Below are 10,022 nucleotides of genomic sequence, written 5' to 3' on the forward strand. Positions count from 1 at the left end.
TCTTAATTTATTTCATGTTTAAATTTCACAGCTATTACACTACAATAAAAGCAATAAATAATAAATAAGCTCTTACCAACATCACACATAATTTCTGGAAGTCCAACAGATAAAAATCTGAGCCTTATAAAAACTGAGCACCTGACTGTGAACTAAATTCAAGCAGCAAAACACAGATTTTGCTTGCTAGAAATGCAACAGGAAAACAGATTGTGGATATAATTCCACCCAAAAGAAAGCAGACCAACTAAAATCCATTATTTAGTGAGTTCAAACCATACCTGGGCAGGTCTCTGGGGTGCTGACACCTGGCATCACTCCATTTACCTCCAAAGAAACCCAGGCCTGCATCAGTTTTCATCTGGTTCCCCTCTTTATGTGCTATTTGTGTCCAGCCAAAGTTCATTTCTGCAGGAAGCTCTCAGGCAGGAATTCCAGCCCTGTCCATAACTGATGGGAAATGACAGAAAACCTGGATGGAAGGAAAGGAAAGGAAAGGAAAGGAAAGGAAAGGAAAGGAAAGGAAAGGAAAGGAAAGGAAAGGAAAGGAAAGGAAAGGAAAGGAAAGGAAAGGAAAGGAAAGGAAAGGAAAGGAAAGGAAAGGAAAGGAAAGGAAAGGAAAGGAAAGGAAAGGAAAGGAAAGGAAAGGAAAGGAAAGGAAAGGAAAGGAAAGGAAAGGATTTCTCCAGCAGTGCCCTCATTTTGCTGGCCATGGGTGGGGTCCAGCTGAAGGTGCCCCTCCCTGTCCATGTGGCTGGAACTGGAGGATCCTGAAGGTCGTTCCCAAGCCAAAGCAGTCTGTGATTCCATGATTGATTCCAGGATGTGAACTTCCAAAACCCTCCTCCAATTTCCCTTCTCATGCCAAGAGCTCACAATCAGTTCTCCCTCATGGGCACGTCCCTGTGTCCTGTTGGATATTGAGACACCGCTGGCTGCAAGCCAGCATTTCATATAATATTTAATATTTCATTTCCTATTTCATTTCCTATTTCATTCCTCAGGAATATTCACAATATTTTACCTGGTAACTTCTTTTTTTTTTCCATACTTCACGTGCGGCTCAATGGAGCTGAGTTACTCAACTCAGTTACAGGTTCGGAAAAAACCGGTTTATATTTATTATTCTCATCCTTTGCCAGGACAGGACACGGGAAGTGCCGTAATTGAAGCAGATAACTCCGACTTTCACTCCCTGCGAGCGCATTGTCATGCACATACATCTTGATTAGATCATTTGCCTCGCGAAAAGGCAGCGCGTTTTTGTGCCGCGGGTGTCTCAGATAATTTCCAGCCGAGTCTGCCGTGGAGTTTCTCCGCTAGCAACACTTAAATTCGATCTTCTTCTGGCCGCTGTTTATTTTTCCCGAGTGCTGCACCTGTCTCCAGCATGCAGGTCGCGGCACCCGCACGGCGCTCAGGCCTGCAGGCGAGCATCCCCTGTCCCCGCTGGGGTGTGCTGGCATCCCTGGGCATCCCTGGCACGCCCGACAGCCCGGCTGGCACTGGGGCTGGCCGTGCTCCCTGCGTCCCTCCCTGCTGGGAGCTGCTGCCACCTCCGCTCTGAGCCCGCGGTCTCAGGGCCAGGGACCGCCCGGCCCCGCTGCCAGGAGGGCTCCGGGCCGGGGATTGCGGCCCCTGCACGGCCCCAGATCCCTGGGGAAGGGGCAGCGCTCGGCCCGTGCCCGCTGGCATCCCTGGCGCTGCCAGCAAAGCGTTTAACCCAGCGCGGGGGTTTTAAAGGGCTGCAGCAGAACCGAGCCGAGCTTGCCCGAGGAGCACAAGCACGTGAAAAAATACGGGATGGTTTGGAATGTTTGAAAAGTGGATTGGGGACAGAAGGAGAGGGGCACAATTAATTCCCAAGCCTTACAGAGCTTCTGAGGGGTGTAACAAAAACCGAGGGGGGGAAGGTTTTGGGGAGAGCATCCCCTGCAGCCTCGGGATAACAAAAACCCAGAGGGGAAAGGTTTTGGGGAGAGCATCCTCTGCAGCCTCGGATAACAAAAATAGAGGGGGGGAAATGTTTTGGGGAGAGCATCCCCTGCAGCCTCGGGATAACAAAAACCAAGGAGGAAAAGGTTTTGGGGAGAGCATCCCCTGCAGCCTCTGGATAACAAAAATAGAGGGGGGAAAGGTTTTGGGGAGAAGCATCCCCTGCAGCCTCGGGATAACAAAAACCGAGGGGGAAAGGTTTTGGGGAGAGCATCCCCTGCAGCCTCGGGATAACAAAAACCCAGAGGGGAAAGGTTTTGGGGAGAGCATCCCCTGCAGCCTCGGGATAACAAAAACCCAGGAGGAAAGGTTTTGGGGAGAGCATCCTCTGCAGCCTCGGAGCATCACGTGGCTCTGGAGGAATCTGCTTGATAAACATGTTTGTGGTCACGGATTTTGTCTCCAAAAGACACCACCTCAGCCCCCATGCGAGCGGGAGAAGCTGTGAATGAAGGAAGTTCCCGCTGTTTTCCAGCAGAACTCTCCGTGCCCTGCGGGGAGGTGTCGGGCCGGGCGGGATCCGCAGCGCTCGGGCCTGGAGCACCCGGCTCTCCCCGGCCCTGCCTCCTGCCTTCATCCCTGCTGGCTCCACAGAACCCACAGAGACCTTTTAGCCTTTCCAGTCAGGAGCACTTTTCAAAATGTGAGCATCTTCCACAGTTTCCCAGGCATTTATGCAAACGGAATGGCCCAACCCATGCACTCGGGATATTGTAAAACAATTAAGGTCCGAATCCCTCAGGTACCCGTGGGACCTTCTGAGACTCCTTTGGGTGATTCCTGCGGGGTTCCCAGACCTCAGGGCCGCCCTCCCGGGCATGGAGCCCCTTCCCCAAGCCCCGAGCTGAAGCAGCTCCAGCTGCTCCATCGCTGCTGCGGGGATGCCCCGGGACACCGGCGAGGAGGAGCAGAATTGTGCCGTCCTTTCTAGGGCTAGCCCGAACTTTCCCCACCTGCAGCACATCTGGGCAGCTGTTCCCCAGAGGCTTAAGCAGCAGCTGAGCTTGTCCGTGGGCGAACAGAGCAGAAATGACCCCGTGAGGCTGCCCTGAGCAGAGGCGGCTCTGGGGTGGTCACCTGTGCGTGGGGCAGCCTTGCTGGGCTGCCAGTGCCCAGCCCAGACCCGGCTCTGACACCCCCAAACACCAGAGCCGGGCTCCTGCCCCGCTGCCCGCAGCCTCCCTCCTCTCCCGACTGCCAAACCCCTTCCCTGTACAAATTAAACCCAAACCGGAGAGTCGCTGCCGTCAGAACCAACCCGGGGCTGAATGTTCCCTGAATTTATAACCGAGGCCAGCACTGATAGGTTTATTTTTCACAAATGTAGCTCCACTCCTAAACCCGGGCTTCACTTCCCTGCAGGAATCTGCTTGACTTGGAAACCGCTACTTTTTTTTTTTTTTTTTTTCTAAATACCTTCACATCTTGTAGCTGCACATCCCTCACAGAGCTGCTGGAGCTCTAGGAAGTATCCGTGGTAGCGGAGAGCTCGCTGAAGATCTCAGCAGTTATCCTTCCTCGAGGATTAACCAATGCTGCGGGACTTCCTGGGCTAAACTGGGAGAGGGAGGGGAAGGAAGAGCAGAAATAAACAAAATAAAACCTCTCGCAGCCACTCGCGTTCTTTGCGCATCGCTCCGAGCCGCAGCGCGGAGCGGCGGGCAAGTTCTGGGAGCCCAGCACGGCCCAGGATGCTGCAGGAGGTGCGCGCTGGGCACCGGCTGCGCCCGGCCGGCCGCGGGCATTAGAGAGAGGAGTTGGCAGCATGTGAGCGGCGCCGGTGTCCCGCGGAGCCAGGAGCGGTGAGTTCCCACGCGGGGCATCCCCGCGGCACGAACCGCGCCGTTCCTGCAGGGGAGGGGAATCCGCGGCTCCGCGCGGCCCGGGCCGGAGCGCGGGGATGCGCGGGCCGGAGCGCGGGGATGCGCGCGGCGGGGCCGGGACGGTCTGGACGGGCCGGGCTCGGGGCTGGGGCCCCCTTGCGCTCCCCCCGGGGCCGCGCCGCCGATTCCGCCCCCGCGGGCGCCCCGCGCCTCCCGCCCGCCCCCGCGCAGCGGAGAGCGCGGGGGGGGCGCTTGCGCACTGCTGCGCCCCGCGCACCGCCGGGCCCCCCCTCCCCGCGCCGCGGCCGGGCTGCGCTGCTCAGAAGTGTATTAAAGCGCGGGGAGCTCCGCACTCTCCGCCGCCTCCCGCTCCGCCGTGCGCGCTGCCCTCCGCGCGCCCCGCCACGCCCGCGCAAGGTAAGCGGCCGCCCGCGCGCGGGGCTGCGGGAAGGGGCGCGGGCGGGGGGCGCGCCCGGCGGAGCTGCCGCTTACCTGGGACGGGCCGCCCGCGGGGCTGCGCGCAGCCTGCGCGCCCCGGCGCGGCCGCGGCCGTCCCGCCGCGCGGGGGCTTTGCGCGGCCCGGGCCCTTGCGCGCAGGTTGCGCGGCGGGGGATGCTGCGCGGCCCTGCGCGGCGCGGAAGGGTCTCCGGGGCTTTTTTGGCCCGGAGGGGAGAGCCGAGCGCTGCCGGAGCCGCCGCGCCGAGGTGGCCGGGCTAAAAGGCAGAAAGCAATTAAAACTCCTCCTTTCGGATTAACAACCAAAAATTGATCGATCTGTCAGGAATACTGTTGATTTATGAAAGGTGCTTATTTCCTTGGTATGGAGAATTTTATGTTCTCTAGGTGAAACTGAGTTCACCCAGCTCCAGAGTAGATTGATGTTTTAATAAAAATAAATAAAGGGAAAAAGCTCGCCCGGTCTTTGGGGACATCAACTCTCAAATCGCGGAGTTAGACTAACAAATCAAATCGCATTATCTTTACATTTCACATCTTTTCATCTAAAAAACCAAAAAATTTAATTAAGTTTAAAAATCGCGGGCAGCGCCGCAATCTTTATCACCTCAAACTTTTCGTGTGAGTTTTAAAAAAAAAGAAAAAATTAAAAAGTTGAAATAAGAAATAATCGATGGTTGCTGGCGGATGCGCGGGGGGAGCGGGAGGCGGCGGGGCCGGGGGCGCGAAGCGCGGCCGCCCGCGCAGTGTCCTGTAGATGGCACACGGTCCCCACGCTACAGAGCCTTGGCGGCGGCGGCGAGAGGGGATCTGCCGAGGGAAACGGCCAGCCCAGCACTTGTTGTTTACCCAGACCGGGGCGTTCGGAAATTCATTGGAAATTCCAGCCCGAGGGGCGCGGGGAGCGCCCCGATCTCCCTCCGGCCGCCGCGGCCGCGGGACTTGCGCGGCGGGCGGGATGCGGAGCGCGCTTGCGGGGGCGATGTCGGGGCAGCGCGGAGCGGGGGAGCGGCCCGGGGGGCCCCGGCCGGGCCGGGCGCCCCGACACGTTTGTCTTTGCAATGTAAATCGCGGCGGGACAAATTGCTTATTAACAGTCGGGAAGAAGCGGCGGTTTCCTTCTTTCTTCTTTTCTTTCCCTGTTTTCATTCCGGCATGGCCCCCAGCTACGCTCGGGGCAGCCTCACCGCCCAGCAGTTTTCCCTTCATTTCAATATCCTAAAGAAAATGCAAATCACCACGCTGCGGCCTTTTTAAAAAGTTAAATTAGCAACAGCTTTAAGTGACTCCATTAGCATGGAAAACATACAAATGTTTAATGTGGGAATAGCCCGGCTTTTGGAGCTCCGCGAGCGCTGGGTTGGCGCCGAGCCCGGCCCGGGGGTCCCCAGGCGCGGCACCCCGGGACCCGCACCGGGGCCGCTGACCGGGGAAGGCACCGGGCGGGCTCCCGCAGCTCCCCGCGCCGCCGCCCCGCTCCGCAGGCTTTAATTACGGACAGGAGCGCTGCGGCTGGCGGGGAAACGGCCAGGCAGCTCGGGGCCGAGGGGACGGGGACCTGGCCCCGGTGCGGGTCCCCCTCGGGCCGCGCTGTCCCGGAGCGCTGCGCTGCCGCCGCCGCGCCCGGGGCTCTCCCGCAGCTCCGCCGTGCGGGCGCGGGCTGCGCTCTCCCGCCCGGCCCGGGGCTCCGCCGCCGCTCGCCTCGGGGGCTGAAGTGCCCGTGACGGCGGCAAGTTTTGCTCGGCCGGTGCGGCGGGGAGCGGCCCGTAGCGCGGGGCTGCGCCCGTTCCCCGCGGCCGCTCCGTGCGGGAGCCCCGCACCGCGGGTGTTTCCCGTGCGCTGGAGGAGGATGTGCCCGGATCCCTGCAGGACAGAGCGAGCCCTGACCACGAAAGAGTTAAGGTTTCTATTATTCAGTCGAGGTCTTGTTAGGATGTAATCTGCATTTTCTAACTACTGCGTAATAAAAAGTGAGAAGTTTTGAGACACCTTTCTTGATTATACCTTTGGCGATACTTTAGGTTTTACATTTAATTTGCATTTTGTTCTTAGTGAATATTGAAGTCTTGAGTGGAGGATTGAATTTTATTAGGACATCTGGACTGACAATATCAAATCAGACACCAACGTCCCAAAGCATGCTAAAATTTCAGAGTTAATTAGAACGAAGTGTGTTTAATTAAAGCCAATTATAATATCTGAAATTATCTGATCGATCCTTGTTTGTTCAGTTGGAGTCAGTTGATATTGTTCCGCCGCACGATGGGACCTGTCCGGCCGCCAGCTCCCCGCGGCCCCGGCTGCGCGCCCGCGCTCTTCCGCGGGGGCGGCCGCTGCTCCGCCCGCGCGGCTCCGGCCGCCCCGAGCCCCTTCCCGGGATGGTCCCGGGGGGCAGAGCCGTGGCTGCCCCGCAGCACCCCCGGGCCGCGGCCCCGCATCCCGCGGGGACCGGGATGGCAGCGCCCGCGCCGCGCCCTCGGGCCGCCGGGAGCCGGGCAGCGCCCGCGGGGACTTTTTACCGGGGAAAAGCTCCCGTTGGGCGCACGGCTAACAGGGCTGGCGCTCGGGCACGGCGGAAGTTTAAGCCTTTTTATTTTTCCTTTTATTTTTTCCTTTTTTTTTTTTTTTTTTTTTTTTAATAACTAATTTTGATGTAACAACATCGGGGCGCAGAGCCGCGGGAGCGCGCCGGGGGGAGCGCAGGGCCGAGAGCCAGTTCGGCTAAAACAGCCCTGCACCCTCAGGGAGCTGCGTGACCCCGAGCCGGACCCGCTGGGCGGCCGCGCAGCCGGGCCTGGGCATGGCCGGGGGGCCGAGCTGCTCCGCGCCCCGCGCAGGCTCCGCAGGGCGGGCAGCAGCTCCGCGGGCTCGGGGCAGGGCGCGGGGAGGTTGTCCCTGTCCCTGTGCCTGTGCCTGTCCCTGTCCCTGTCCCTGCCCCTGTCCCTGTTCCTGTCCCTGTCCCTGTCCCTGCCCCTGTCCCTGTCCCTGTCCCTGCCTCTGGCCGTGCCTGGTGGCCCTGGGTCCTCTCGGCCCCCCGGCCATGCCCGGGCTCGGCTGCGCCCCCGGGGCGGCCGAACCGCAGCGCCGGCCCCGTGCGCCGTGCAGCGGGCCCGGGATGCTCAGGAATGCGGATCCAGCTCTGAAACGAGCCCGGCGCGGATGAAGCGGTCCCGAAAGGCGAGGGCCGGGCGGCGCGGGGGTCCCGGCCCTTCCCGCACCCCCTGCCCTGGCGGGGCGCTGGGGGCCCGGGCTGGCGACGGGGCCGGGGAGCCCCAAAGCAGCAGCGGCCCCGCCCGGCTCGGCCCCGCTCCGCTGCTGGGCCGCGTTCGGCCTCTGGCCCGGGCCAAGGATGCGCGACCCCCCGCGCAAGGGCCGGGCCCCGCGGCGCTGCGCCCCCGCGTTGGGCAGCGTCTGCCCGGCAAGGAACGGCCTGAAGCGGCGGCCGAAGCGCTGCCGTACCTGAAAACACACCAAAATACCAGTTTGCCCGAAAAGACCAATTTCTCCCTCCTGCAGCACGGGAGTTTGTAGAGATTTGCTTCGGTTACACCGGGCATAAATTACGCCCGGTGTAACCCAGCTCGTTGGTAAGGAAGGCGCCTTCCAACAATAAAAATTGAAATATGGAGCTTGGCGAGCTGCGGGGACCCGGCCGAGCCCCCCGAGAGCGGGGCCGGGGCCGCCGCTCCCCGCTCCCGGCGCAACTTCCCGCTGGGAAAGTTTGTGCGGTGGGAAGCGCGGAGCTGGGCGGCTCGGGGCCGGCCCGCGGCCGAGGAAACAGCGAAATTACCAAAATGACGCTCTCCAACTTGGGTGATTTAAACCGTGAAATGAGAAATAAACAAGAAATAATAATAAGGAAAAAAAAAAAAAGCGAAATGATTGAGATAATAGTCCCGAGGGGATTGTCCCGAGGGGGAATAAATAAAATAATAAAGTTTCGGGGAATACTCTCAGGGCGGTGGGAAGCAGGGGATCGGTTTTAAGGCCGGCACAGCGCGGGGCTCCGTGTCCGGCCGCCGTGCGGGGCAGGAGGACGCGCTGCGGGGCGGTGCGGGGGCGCGGAGCGGGGCCGGGCCGGGGGACAGCTGGGCTGCGGCCATCTGAGCGGCTCCGCCGTGACATCTGGGAGCCCGCTGGTGTGTGGCACGCGCATCGCTTGATGTCGCTATTTAAATGCAAATTTGCGGGGGGATCACTGAAGCCTCACCCCGTAAATTCACACAAAAGGGAGACTTGGCGCCGGAGGAGGAGGAGGAGGAGGAGGAGGAGGAGGAGGAGGTGGAAAAGGAGGAGGAGGAGGAGGGCCGCGGAGCCGGCAGGGCTCGGGCCGCCCCCCGCAGCCGCGCACACCCCCCTGCCCGCCCGGCGCAAGGTGCGCGGAGAGCGGGGCCGCGCTCCCGCTGCCCGCACCGGCCCCGGGACCGGGCTGGGGGCCCGGCCGCCGCTTCCCTCCCTCCTTCCCTCCTTGCCTCCCTCCCTGGCGGAGCCGCCAGGAGCTGCCGGGGGCGGGCGCCCCGCGGGATGCCGGCCTGCGAGCGGTGCGGGGCGGTGCGGGCAGCAGCAGCAGCAGCAGCAGCAGAGCCCGGGCGGGCTCCCGGCCGCCGGCAGCTCCAGGCAGCCAGAGTGACACACAAAAAAAAAAAAAAAAAAGAAAAAAAAAAAAGATAAAGTTGGTGAATGATAAAGACCGTATTTTCCACGCTTTGGGTGCAGGACCAGATGATCTAGAAAATGAGCTGAAATAGATTCAGGCTCAGAGCCTGTTGTGAGGAGCAGCTGATTCCCCCATTCCTGGCCAGATGGCTTCTGAACACAGATTTGCATTCATTTTCGCTTAATATCGTCCAAAATAGTGGGGCAGCTGCATTTGTTGTCAAAAAGGTTTAAAACTCCCTTTCTTTCTGGGGCAGGATCGTTACCTTATGTGATGGGCTTATGGAACTTTTTTTTTTTCTCCCCTCCTTAGTCAACAGTATCAGATTTAAAAGGATTTGTTTTAAAACCTTCTAATTTGGTAATCAGATTTAAATCGCCTTGGCGCGTGTAATCTGAATTAAAGATACTGTAAATGATTTTAAGCTTTCGTTAGCGGAGGGGAAGCACCAAGTTCGGCGTTGTTCATTTGAGGAAAAATCTTGCAATAATAGCGGCGTTGGGCGTTTTTTACCTTATTTTTAGGAGGGAGCTTTTTGCGGGCTGGGGGCACCCGCAGCCCCCGGCGCCCACTCCAGGTCCCCAAACGTGTCCGTGCCACCAAATGCCACCGCGAGCATGGCATTGTTTGGGAACTTTGGTATCTCTCTCTGCGCGATAAAAGTGTTTGGGTTTGTAATCTGCTCTACTGTACCTCAAAAGCTCCGGGCTGATTATGAATACAGGAATTTTCTTTCAATTTCTCATGAATAGTTTCCATACACTTTGATTTAAGGTTATTAACATTCTATAGACAGTGGCATCTTTAATATGTGGCGATCGCTTCTAAAGACTAATCTCATTACCCTCAAATAGTCATAAAATATGATTTTATTATACTTACGTATTTAATTAGACGGCCAGCAATGTAATGGATTTTGAGATCGGGTAGAGCAACAGCTTTGATAATTCACTTATCTTTGGCAATAGTCATTAACCCCCAACACCAGCAAAATAGATTGCTTTCTAACACATCCTTTTTTTTTTTTTTTTTGCCCTCTTTTCCCTCACCCCTTGGAGAAAGGGGATCCTGATAACGCAAATCGGACTTTC

Source organism: Agelaius phoeniceus, chromosome 9, assembly GCF_051311805.1.
Source record: "Agelaius phoeniceus isolate bAgePho1 chromosome 9, bAgePho1.hap1, whole genome shotgun sequence".
NCBI classification, from domain to species: Eukaryota; Metazoa; Chordata; class Aves; order Passeriformes; family Icteridae; genus Agelaius; species Agelaius phoeniceus.